This window comes from Rhinolophus ferrumequinum, chromosome 27, assembly GCF_004115265.2.
Source record: "Rhinolophus ferrumequinum isolate MPI-CBG mRhiFer1 chromosome 27, mRhiFer1_v1.p, whole genome shotgun sequence".
Taxonomy (NCBI): domain Eukaryota; kingdom Metazoa; phylum Chordata; class Mammalia; order Chiroptera; family Rhinolophidae; genus Rhinolophus; species Rhinolophus ferrumequinum.
The window spans coordinates 10,429,975-10,443,582 of NC_046310.1; the positions used below are offsets into that span (position 1 = coordinate 10,429,975).

General features: G+C 37.3%; 1 long non-coding RNA gene across 1 annotated transcript; it reads right to left on the reverse strand.

The window, feature by feature from the left end:
• Nucleotides 1-1,727: 1,727 nt before the first annotated feature.
• LOC117018675 (uncharacterized) lies at nucleotides 1,728-5,191 on the reverse strand. The gene is made up of 4 exons (XR_004422280.1): nucleotides 5,068-5,191; nucleotides 4,279-4,439; nucleotides 2,557-2,665; nucleotides 1,728-1,825 (listed from the first exon to the last, which is right to left on the reverse strand). It is a non-coding gene; the product is annotated as an uncharacterized LOC117018675 (long non-coding RNA).
• Between the last annotated feature and the right edge of the window lie 8,417 nt (nucleotides 5,192-13,608).

Here is a 13,608-nt window from a genome sequence, read left to right on the forward strand (position 1 = left end):
TTAATTTTGTGTCAACTTGACTGGGCTAAGGGGTGCCCAGATAACTGCTAAAACATCATTTCTGAGTTTGTCCCTGAGAGTGTTTCTGGAAGACATTAGCATTTGAATCAGCAGACTGAGACAAGCTCACCTTCCCCGGTGTGGGTGGGCATCACCCAATCTGTAGGTGGTCTGAATAAACAAGGCAGAGGAAAAGTGAATTTGCTCTCTGCTCAATCTGGGGCATCCATCCTCTCCTGCTCTCTGCCACTGGCACTCCTGGTTGTCAGGCCTTTGGACTCAGACCGACTTACACCATCAACTCCCCTGGTTCTCAGACTGACTTGGAGACTGAATGACACCACAAGCTTTCCTAGGTCTCCAACTTGCAGATGGCCAATCTTGGGACTTCTCGTCCTTTATAACCATGTGAGCCAATTCCTATTTCCTATAATAAATCGAGAGGGAGTATTATTATTATCCCATATTATTTTGGGCTGTATAGTCAGAGACATGATTTTACCATAGCATTTGAAAATCAAGCTAATAAAATATGTTCCAATAAAATATGACTCTATTTCCTTCATGTGAGGCTCAGAAAAACTTTATGCTGAGTGAGATCAATGTTCCCTCTGTTTAGATTTATTAATTGGTATGCACAAAACATAACAATATGACAACAGAACAAGTATTATCATTACTCAAATTCAGGTTATTAATTTTTGTTTTCCATTGTAATATAATGAATCCACACATATAAACACTGAGATGTTTGCTTTTGGAAAAAAGTAAACTTTGGAACATAGTCTATAAACATTGTGTAAGTTATGATATAAAGTTACATTTTATAGGCAATTTTATTAGTCTTATATCCATCAGCCAAAAGTCTCAGGTGCTTAGGTTGGTGGAAAAATAAGCTACTGTCTGTAGAATTTTCAATAAAACAGTCAAAAGAGAGGTCGATGTTAAAGAAAAATTGACATAAAAAACTAGTATTATTTTAGAGACTCAATGATTTTTTTTTCCTTGCTACTTCACATTACACTACTTCATAAATTTGTTTCTCTCAAAGGATTTAGATTTTTCTAAAATATCAATTTGGTCTTCAAAGTAGAGTTTAAATTAAGATTGAAAATGTATATTTTAAACTCTATAATTGATCATTGTTTTTTTAATCATGTCTTCATTTGACATTTTGCTTATGTGCATGAAAAACCTCAAAAAAGACAAAAACAATGGTAGAAAATGATTCTGGAATCACCAGCAGAAGGAAAACTTAACATTTTCAAAAGAGACTGTCAGTAAAACTGATATTGTCATCTTTTCCAAAACAGAGCAGGAAAATTAATTGCCAATAATTAAATTGGGTTTCTAGGCTGAATGATAACTTTTGAGAACTGACATCTGATCAGTGAGCTCACCTATCCAAATAAACGTAGTATTAGCTGGTCTGTTTTTCTTTCATTATATTTGAAGCTGGGAAAATCTAGATGGAATAACCAGTCTCTCACTGACAACTTGTTTTTTTCCACTTCAAATGAGCTTATATTTTGTACCCTTTTTTCTATGTTTAAACAAAACTCTAAATAAGTTTTATGTTATTAAAATTTACATACACATACCCATACATATGGAACCCAAGAGTAGATAAAGCTAAACTTAAGTAACCTATTAGCTTGGAGTCAACTCGCAGTACCCCCTTCTTCTCCTGCCCCAGTGTCACACCAAGACTTAGGGTCCTCGTCCTCCACAGTGACCCATGGAATGTTCTTATGTCTTCCCTCCATCAACCTCGTCCCTCTGAGTACCATGTTCTTTAAGTTCCACTAGGTAGTTGGCTCTTTTTCTGAAAGTAACCCATGCAAACATGACATTAGCACGTTACTTCTAACATGACAACCATCACTAGGACTTCTCTGAGCAATTACCACAGTGTTCTCAGAGAATAAAGTGAAACAGGAAGATCATGACACATAGCAGGTTGGAGACAGTGTTGACGGAGCCAGTAAAATCTTATTAGAGAAAGAGGACCAAGAAGATAAGTAAACATCAACCATAAACCCTCTCATTGACTTGGACCAAATATACTGGATGCTAAAGGAGTTTCTGGCTTCAGTCTCAGAGACTAAGGCTGATGGGCCTTATTTTAGTCAACTAGTTAACACAAACTTGTAAAAACATTAGACCAAAAAGCATTAGTCTTCCTCTACCTCAATCCTCAGACCGCATCCACAGAAATAAGTACTGTTCAGTATAATTATATATAGGTATTCTATGCCTATACAGAAAAGATATGTATATATGAGATATGAGTGTGTGTTGTATGTATGTCGTACACAATACATAGAATAACATAAACTACACACAAAGCAACAGAATTTTATATATAATATACATATACAGATATATACATACAAATATTTTACATATGTGTGTGTATATGCGTATATATAGGCACTATAGGTTGGGGTCACTCTCTGGAAATTTAAGCAGAGTCAGTGGTTACACCAGGTGAGCAAATCATCAGATTGAATAAGAAATACACACTGTGGCAGAGGCTGAGTCTAGATGACATACCCCATGTGCTTTTCTCGGCTCCTCCCACTGGTTGCCATGGAGGCACAGTTAGAGTGTACCTCTACATCAGGCTGCACAGAGGTATGCACCATCAGCCAATGTCAGTTTTCTGTGAGGAAGCAAAATAAACAGTGATTTGCACCAGCTTCTTAAAGTTCAACAAAACCAAATAATCAAAAGAGGAGAGAATAAAATAAGTGGATTTGAAAAATCCACATTCTCAAAGGAAGAAATCCAATGAGTCAACAATCTGAGAAAATGAAAACCAGAACTAAACAAGTAAAGATGTTCTTCTTCGTATCCAAAATGCAAGGAGTTTGTTATTTTCTTCCATTAATCACTCCATGAAGTCGTCTTTGGTAACTGCTGACTTTCGAGAGAGATTTATTAGAGGTAGAAAAGCTCTGGTTACCGCTTTGCCAATGCAGCAAGCATAAGAAAGTTACTTTCCTTAACTATTTACTTATATGTTTTTAAAAATACTTCAGTATGAACATACACTCTAGGAGCACTTAATGAAAGTGGGTATAAGACCCTAACTAAGAAAAGAAATAGCAAGTGTTGGAGAAGATAGGGATAGAAGAGAACTCTCCTATGTTCATTGCAGCATTTTTTATAATGGCCAAGACATGGAAACAACCTAAGTGTCCATTGATGGATTAATGGATATTGAAAATGTGGCATATATATATATATATATATATATATATATATATATATATATGCCCACACACACACACACACACACACACACACACACACACACACACACAGAGGGTGTCAAACAATGTATACACATTTTAAGAAATGAAAAAAACTATTAAAATTACACTGATGGTAACCACTTTGAACACCTCTTGTAATTGCAGAAGTCAAACGTGACTTGTATTCATCTTTTGTTATCAGTATATACTGAGTATTACAATTTTAATACAGTTTTCTCCTTTCTTAAAATGTGTATAATTTTTTTGGCACCCTCTGTCTGTGTGTGTGTGCATGTGTGTGTTATGTGTTATTATTATTATTATTCAGCCATAAGGAACAAGGAAATCCTGCCATTTGCTACATTGATGGACCTTGAGGGCATTTTGCTAAGTGAAATAAGTCAGAGAGTAAGACAAATACTGTATGATCTCCTATGTGGCATCTAAAACAAGCAAACAAAATGAACTCATAGATACAGAGAACAGTTGGTAGTTTCCAGAGGCAGGGCAGAGGGTGATGGGCAAATGGGTGAAGGTAATCTAAAGACAAAAGCTTCCGGTTATAAAATAAATTAAGTCCTGGGTATGTAATATACATCACAGTCACTATAGCTAATACCGTATTGTATATTTGAAAGTTGTTGAGAGCATAGATATTAAAATTTCTTATCATAAGAAAAAAATTTATTTTGTAACTACATGTACTGATGGATGTTAACATATATATATATATATATACATATATATATTTTATATATATATGTATGTGTATATATATATATATATGTATGTATATATATATATATATATATCAAGTCATGTACATCTGAAACTGATATAATGTTATATCTCAACTATGTTGTATAGTTGAAAAAAGTCTGGATTGAGAGTTCAGAATCCTGGTTTCTAGTTCCAGATTAGCCTATGGGGAAAGGAGAAGGTAGCAAGGGTTTGCTGAGCATGTATTCTGTACCAGACACTTAACATTCCATTTCTTTAACCGGCACAACAACTTTACCTTTAGTTAACTTCGCCTCCTTTTCATAATTGAAGCCGCAGAGTCCTGGAGAGGCTAAACAACTTGTCCGAGGCCAAATCTCTAGTACGGGGTAGAGTCAGAATTTGTACCCAGGTTTCTCTGGTAAACTATTTCATTTTCTTTCTGGGTCTCAATCTTGTCTATAAAATAAAGGGATTCAGGTTTAAATGAGTTACAACTACATAATTTTTCAGAGAACACTTCAACTGTTCCTTGATTTGTCACCATTACCACAGGAAGTAACCATCATGGCAGGAAGTCAAATAGAAACAGACAAAAACAGGCAGAACTATGAGGCACACTAAATTCAGTTAATACCTTTGAATATTGTTTATGGATAACGCAGGCGATCTTCCCACATATACCTCATATATTGCATTAAGGTCTTTTTAATAAATTCAAATATAACATGATAGTGATTCAACTGATAGTTTTCACTTTCTAAAACTTTATGCTGACCTATCATTTTATTTGTTCAAAAGACTTCTCTTTCAGTGCAGCTATGAATGCACAACAATGCATTTTGATGCCTGGATTAAAACTTCCAGGGAAAAACTTCGAGGTGTGTTGAATGGACACATTTCAATGCAAACCATTAACACCGAAAAAAGTAACCTCTGCATTGTGCTCGTTCACTCCTATGTAAGTCAGTGTAAATAGGGGGAGATCAATGTCTTTCTCAGACGAAGGAGCTAGACGGCCTGGTAAGCTTGTTTCACTGGCACGTAATAAAAACTTTGAAGCCACGTCCAGGCTGCCAGGTCTCACCGAGGTAAGAGAGCAGTCCCCTTCCTCCTCAGTTCTTCTCCCAAGTGGAGGGAGGGTAGGGATCTTCTTCTGTGTCATGGTACCTATTCTGAAGATCGAGAGCCCATAGCAGCCTTCCGAGATGTTAACCTGGCACTCACAGAAGTCGCAAGTTCACTTAAGGGATACATGCAATAAAAAGAAGAGAATAAATGACTTTGGGAAACCATCAAAGGCACCAGAGAGGGCATTCTGTGGCCAGGCAGAAAATGATAAAGGATCCTGGGTTTTATGTGCTTGAGAAATCTGAACCCTGCACTGTTATTACAAAGCCATAATGAAACCCTGGCTGGAGTGTCATTCTGCCTGTCAGCGCAGTTTCTAAGAGGGAGACTGGATTCGCAAAGAAGAGCATGATTTGTTTGGGATTTTGCCCCCAAAGTGCAAGAATAGCTTACGCATTAGGTATTCCTAATTTGTTGTAACTTGTGAGCAACTGGCTAAGTTGGCAACTGGAAAGAGGCTGGGACTGCATTGGAGTCTAATAAAAGCCCTAATAAAAGTTTTAAACTAGTTCACACATCTGCAGTCTAAGGGGGAAGGGGTATTACCTAATCTGTGCCGTTGCCCCAGCAGCCTCACCCACCCTGCTGGATGCATGCTACAGAATGGATGGGGAGGGTATTGGTCCAACATTCTCCCCCAGGCAGAATTTACTGCTTCATAGAGAACCACAACCATCTTCAGAAGAACCTTGAGGGGGTTTATTTAAAGAAATGTATCTAATTCTCTTGGGTTCCCATAATTTGCACTTGCAAACATTCTTTGAACAGGGCCGAAGTCTGCCCATTCCATGTAGAGACATCTTCACCAGCAGACAAAAATTGATGTCTGGCATTTTAATGCCCCCATGCAAAAATAATCAACTATGGCCCTAGGGCCCCCCGCCGAGGTTCAAAGCGTTCTCCCTGCCGAGGTTGCATGATTGGGCTCCAGCACGAAGAAAGAAGCAGGGGGTCGGTGGCAGGAGGTGGGAAGCATATTTTGGAAAGTAATCTAGAACCTTGGGAAAACAACAAAGGTAGAATTTTTAATTAAAATTTTGGAGCTTTGTAACATGTTGATTGTAAATGCAAAAAAAAAATTATTGTCCAATTCCATAATAAGTATTATATTTTTCTAAGAGAAAGTGTTTGCACCATAAGCTGACATTATGATATGTTTCATTAGGTGATTCTAAAGGTTTTTCTAGCACCAGGCATAAACGTGTCCCACAGAAAGCCACATCGCTGGCTGGGTCTCAAGAGGGTTAGCCTGGCAACCCTGCTGCTAACAGTAGCAGCCTTCAAGGTCTGTGCCTACCAGCAGCACACAGATCAAGTTGGCTCGGAGAGTCTAGTCACACGTTTATATTAAAAGGGAGAAAAGCCACCTTCTGGGATTTTTCCAGAGCTTCAAATAGTCTCCGTTCTCTCAGCTCATCAAACTTAAAATGGCTTCCTTTGTTAGCTTTCAGCCTCTCTGGCCTTCCAGACTAAGGAGATTTGAAACCCCTCTCTCCACGTTATGGAAGATACAAAGGACTTTTCAGTTCACTGTATTTTCCTGAAAGAAAATCTCTCTGTCTCAGAAAAGCTGCCAGAACCACACAAAAGTGTGGGGGCAGTGGGAATGCAGGAGCCCAGGTCTGACTCTCCATCAAATCACTCTACTGCACAGACCTGCAAGGTGCTCCATGTGGGAGTATTACCATCAGGTGACTCTCAGTGCCACATCGCACAACAATCTGCCTTATTCAAATAAGCAGATTTATTGCAATGCATTTATTGTCCCCAAAATGGATGGGTTGCTCAGGCCTTTATATTTGTGCAAGCACTCTGAGACAAAGAAATAGAAAGAGACATGCTTTCACTTTGGTGGAGAATATCATCTTCCATGCCACGCCCAGCCAAAAAAAAAAAAAAAAGTATTATTAAATTTAAGTTCACTGAAGAACCACAACCCAAAGTATGTTAATTCCACTTCAAAAGCTCTGTTCTATACTTGCTGTTGTTGTCTTTTTTTTTCTTTTTCTGTTCTGTAGTTTATGAAAAGTAGAATGGCCTGAATTCGAGCTATTAAATCAGTTCCTGACAATTCCATGAAATCACAGAACATTTCTTCGTCTGTAATGTTTTTATTTGTTCTATAATGTTTTCATTGGTTCTGCCTGGAGTCCCGTTTGGTTCCAACTTGTCTGAGGTATTGGCTTCAGGTACTGGGGAAAGTGGGACTTAGGAAGGTTCGTTCACACAGCTAGTTGAAGAGGTAAGATGCAAATTCAAGTCTCTCTAAGTCTAGAACCTACACACTCTTAAGTCTTTCATGATGCTTCTCCCTGACTAGCAACACATAACAATCGCAGAGGTCCTGACTCCGTGCTTCAAAAACCAAAGAAAATCCTTAAGAAAAGATTACCCCCTCACCTTCCCTAACTGGAACTTGCAACAACAATCCATTTCCCCCGACTTGTGCATTTTCTGCCTAAGAGACATGGGGATTCCAGAGGTCAATGCAGAGGCAAGAAGCAAGTCCTTGGGAGAAAGAGGACCCAGGTAGGAGTGTGGCCAGAGAAGAGGCTGGAACAGAGGAACGAAGCCAGGTAGGAAGAGGAGTTTGATATAGGCTCCAAGAGCTCTGTGTGCTGCCTGGGAGAGGAACCAATATGTGTTCAAGAACATGGCCTTTCCAGAATAGCAGATATTTGTTGCCAAGTTACCAAGAATGTCTGCTGGTGTCAGAGCTGGGCTTGGGTGGAGACTTCGGCCAAATAAAACTTCTTTGTGGCTTGCTACTATTATTTTCAGTGGCAATAATGACTCAGAAAACAATCTTTAAAAATATTTTTTATCACCTAGATATTTTCATTCACATGTCCTTGACCTGTGATGCCTCTCTTGTCCTAAATTAGACCCATACCCTTTCCAACTTCCGGCAGCCACCATGCTTGTCATTTAGAGGTGATCCCAGACACATACCACCCTCTATTCCAGGCTAGAGCTTCTGTCCCATCACAACATTTCAGAGATTCGCAACCCTGGCTGCAAATTAGGATTCCACGGGGAGTGTAATCAGCAGGAACAGTACAGAAAAAAATAAAACACATCCTCATTAGAGAATGGTTACAAAATATGATCTATTCATATAATCGCTATGTATACCCCTGTGACAAAGCTCTTCACAATTAATAAATGACGTGTTGAGTTTTCACTAGAAAGCCAGCCATAATGCAGTACAAACGAGTCAAGGCCGAAGCTCTGAGTCCATGGCAAAGATGGTTAAATGCAATTTCATTCACCCTCTGACCTTCATGCCTCTGAAAAGGTCAGTCAGAAGCTAGAGTACACACTTATCCACAATTATGGTCATGTTGAAATAAGGAAGATATGTTAGGCAAATCATATTTCCATTTCAAGAGTCCTTTTTTCTTACTTGCTCCTTTCCACATATATTTAATTCAACGTGGGAGGATCCTGCTTGGCCATTTGGCACACAATGCTTTTAGAATGCCTTTGTCCAAATAAGGAAAAACATGACCTCTTTGGATCATTGCAGACACATTTCTAAAATCTGCCATGGTGTTTTGCTTGAGACAAAGTTTGGGAAGTTTCTAGCATTCGGTGAGAAGGGGCCAGGTATGTTAGAAGTCTTGCAATGTTCAGGGAGGAGCCAAACTAGAAATAATAGTTCCACAACTTGCAGATAGAAAAATAGTATTTAAAAAATTGGTTTAACTGATACAATTACCTGAACCTTTACTCTAATTCCTTTATACATATAAATTAAAGAAGTTATTTAATAGTGTTTACATACATTAAATTTTCATAAAATGCAACTACTGTGTACATCAAGAGAAAACTATACTTTGTTACTTTACAAAGATTTCCTTAAATATAATAGCACTGATATGGAAATACATTAGCCTTATATGGCTGCTACCCAAAGATGAGATGTAAAGATCTGAATAAACTTTCATTGAGTGATTGGGTGGGATTCATTCATTAACAATTGAAATGTAAAAAGGGCAGGCCAGCCCTCATTTGCAGAGAGTTACCTGAGTGAGGAAGAAAGGACAGGGGTCAAAGAATTTAAGCACGTGGAAATAAGCTAAATTACTTATTTGAGCATTTCCAACTTCACATTTAGCTGGAAAGAGTTTTAGTGATATCTCACAGTTACTCCAAAGTGTAGTTACTGTACATATATTGCAATGGTCACTGTAAATACGCTTAAAACATACAGCAAAGATGATACTGTCTTAAATTTAAAACCAAATATTCTGTAACTAGTGAAGTTTCATGAAACAACATAATTGTATTACATTTTAAGGATTATTTTTAAAATATTTCATATTATTACTCTTCCATACATGCATATACTATATATTATGTATACTATATATATTTCATTTATATATACTATATATATTAGCTGAATGATACAAGTCTGAATCTGTGATGCAAAAAAATGCATATTTATTTTGTTTGGGTTGTCTACTTTCTCCTGACTAATGTAGTACTTTGAGCCAGTTGTTTTCTTGGAAAATTAGGATCATAGATAGTTTATGTTTCATATGAAATTTGCATCTTCAACTTATCATGGTCTACCTTCAAATAATGTTATATCCACTTTACAATTAACATAAGAAGCTTACAGCAGTATTTTTCCAATTTCTCCTGCAGTCCTTTGCAAAACTATAGTGACTTATTTTACACTCTTACATATTGTAAACTCCACACTACATTATTTACTTTGCTTTATAAAGTCACTAATATTTGGAGATATTAGAAAATGAGAAGAAAGTATGTAATATTTGCTTCATATTTTCTATTTCCAGTACTCTTCATTCCACCAGGGAGATCTGAGTTTTTCAGTGATATCTTTCTCATTTGGACTTAAGAACATTCTTTAACATTTCTTGTAATAGTTGGTGAACAAATTCTCTCAGCTTTCATTTGGGTGAAAATATCTTTATTTTAATTTTTGAAGAATGTTATTGCTGCTTTTGGATTCTTGATTAACACAATAGGTTGTTTTTCTTTCTTTCTGTATTTTTAAAATGTCACGGCTTGTCTTCTGACTTGCACTGTTTCTGATGTAGTCAACTGTTATCCCTGTTTCCTGGTATATCATGTAGCTGCTTGTGAGATTTTTATCTTTTTCACAGTTTTCAGGAATTTTATTATAATATGCCTCTTTGTAGTTTTCTTTGTATTTACCCTGTTTGGAATTCATTTGGCTTCCTGACTTGTGTGTTTATAATTTTCATCATGTTGGGAAATTGAGCATTATCTCTTCAAATATTTTCTATCCTCCCTTTCTCTTTTCCTGGGACCCCACTTTATACATTTGTTAGACCTTCTACATTCTCATGAGGATAACTAGGAATCTGCTTTTTCATCCTGAATATGTTTTTATTAGATTCTGAACAGTGTGCAAGAATATAATGTTCATTTTTTTCACTTTTGTTGTCTTCCTTTAAAGTGCATTGCATTTTTGTTCCAACAGCAGTTAAATTACTTGTGGATTAGCTTTTGAGTCTTGTCATTAAGCTTTAAGGCATGACTTTTCTGGGCTCTCTATTGAATGCTCTGGATGTTGACTGAGGTCTTTCTACTCTGACTAGACCAAGTTCAAACCCTTGTCAGCCTGTGCATGCTCAATAGTTGCTCTCCTTATAGCTCCTGGAAACCTGTTCTTTTCACAGTAGTTGTTTTTCCTCCAGTCTCATGGAGTTCCAGCTTAGATTCAAGAAGACTTTTATGCAGATTTCTGGGATGTTCTTTCATTTTCCCTCCTCTCTGGTTCTCCGCCCTGCAAATTCTAACTCTCTCAGCTTCCACGGGCTCTGATCTCAGTCTCTTCAGCTCAGCAAGACGGCTGTGCTCTGTGCAGGCCCATTGCCTGTGCTGTGGTCCAGAACATGGCTTCTGACTGAAAACCACAGAGCTCATATGATGCACCTTACTTGTTTTCCATCTCTTGGGAATCACAACCTTGCACTGGCTCTTGCCCAGCATCGAAACACATTTGTTTCCTGTATTTTGTATAAATTGTTAATGGCAGGAAGGCTATTCGAATACTAGCTCCTCAGTCATGACCGGAAGCAGAAATGAGTTACCTATTAATTTTAATTTTCCTCTTATACTTCCCCCAGAAACATATCATAAAACAGTTTTCTACAGCCTCCTGTATGCATTACTTTTTTTTTTCTCTTAATCCACCTTCCTCTCCCTACACCTGCCAAAATATTTGGCCTTCAAAGTCTTAGTAAATACCAGAAACTAAAAGTATTCTCCAACACGTGGCAGGATTTTAAAATAGAAGGCATGTTTTCTGTGCTACTCTGTCACTACCATGTTTCCCCTAAAATAAGACCTAGCCAGGCAATCAGCTCTAATGTGTCTTTTGGAGCAAAAATTAATATAAAACACAGCCTTATTTTACTGTAAGACCAGGTCTTTAATATAACATAATATAATATAATTAATATAATATAATATAATACTGGGTCTTATATGAATTTTTTGTTCCAAAAGACGCAGTCAAGCTGATTATCTGTCTAGGTCTTATTTTGGGGGAAACATGGTAATGTGCTGTAGGTCAGTCCATAAGAATTATTTTGACCCTCCCCTTAGAAGATTTTTTTTTTTAATTTTTTTTTTAATTTTTTTTTTTAATTTATTGGGGTGACAATTGTTATCCCCTTAGAAGATTCAGTTCATTTGTTGAACTGTTATACATCTTCATTTCCCCACTTAGTTGGTCTGCAGTTGTCCTTGCCCCTTGCCCACTGAAGTGTTACTCCCACTTCAGTTAAGGTGATTTCTCTCTGTCCCTTATTATACATGAATGAGTCTAGGTTGCTATAACCTATCTGAACACCAGTTTTTATTTGAGTGTTATCCTTTCCTCTTTTCACATTAAGAAATGGTTTCTCATCTTTTTACTTGTGGAGAATCCACACTTACTCATCTGGCTACCACACTGCATCTTCTAAGTAGTCAGGTCCAAGCCTTTATGTAAGGAAATGAATATTATGTTTTCACATTGCTTTTCTTTTATTTGTCTATTTTGAGGCTATCAATTTTATGGGGGGATATTTTGACATTTTTAAAATTAAGTGTGCAGATAGATGATACTCTTTGCTACTTTTCTCTCCGCACAGTAAAAGGCACATTACAAAATATTGGCTCAAAGAGAGCATTGTGTCTTATAGGATTGGAAACTAGTGAATGATTGGTTGATGAATTGAATACAAATTGGTCATTGCTTTCCATGTTCAAAGCATTGTCCTAAATGAAATATAAAGGTGATGTGGCTATCCTTGAGGAGGTCACAATTTAATAAAAGAGATACCCTGGAGACTCATGTTTTGTTCACTACTATATTCCTTGCTCCTAGGACTGTTACTATCCAGAGAGAGTAGTCAGTAAATGCACCTAGAATTAATGAAGGTAGGTTTTCAAATAGCTTAATAAAGGATGAGAATTAAAGAAAGGACTAACTGAATGGTTGGGTCCAAATGGAATACTGTAGGAATTTATTAGAAGAAACTACCGGACCCACTGTGACCACAACAGGCCTGCAGGAAGGGGCTTTGAATTTGGACCATGACGCTTGAACCAGACTGACACACAGGAAGTTGACAAGGGCATTCCAAAGTGAGGGGACGAGCAAATGGAGAATTAGTCGGTATGTTGAAAGAATGATTGGTAACCAAGTTTGTCAGGACCTTAGTAATCAAGTTCAAGTAGAAGAGTAACAAGCGACGAGGCTTAAAAATTAGGGCTCGCAGAAGGAGCTACACCAGAGACAGGAGAAACCAGGGCTCATTTCTAACACAAGAAAAACAGTGCTTTAGAAGATTAATCTAGCTTCAGCGTGTAGGGGAAAATGTGATGTCAACGGACCTTCTCCCAATCAAATGCCACCAAAAACGTAAATCACAGAAAGACTTCCCTTTTGAAACCAGTAAACCTTATGATGACATTGTTATTTTTCCTGTCCTGTACCTGCAATGAAGAGATAAAGAGAAATTAGATGGTATTTATGTTATGCATAGGCTTAAAAGAAAAAGATAGACTCACTGTTTGAAGTAAAAGAATTATGTAATGAGATATTAAGGCATCTTCTCAGTAACTTGAGCTTTTTCTTTCTCTACGTTCTTCATTATAGACAATTTTAGTGTCATCCGGGCACGAGACACTGGAAGCTGTACAAAGTCACAGTAGTTTAAGTTTCAAGAAGTCTGTCCTCAAACATTGTCCTATATCAGCGAGGACAGACTCAGGTAGTTTGACTTTTGTTACCAGCATAAAAAAAAAATCTGAAACTACGTAATTGGCATAAGAAGAAAACAAATGAGTGAATTTTGCTATTTTTCATCTTTCCTGGATGCTGTATAATTTCTTCTCAGTAACTGAGACTCAGATTTTTTTTCATCTGTTTTGGCTGATGAATCCCATACACTTTGCAGTTACCTGTAGAGAGACAAACTTGAAACCATGAAAGCATCCTGAG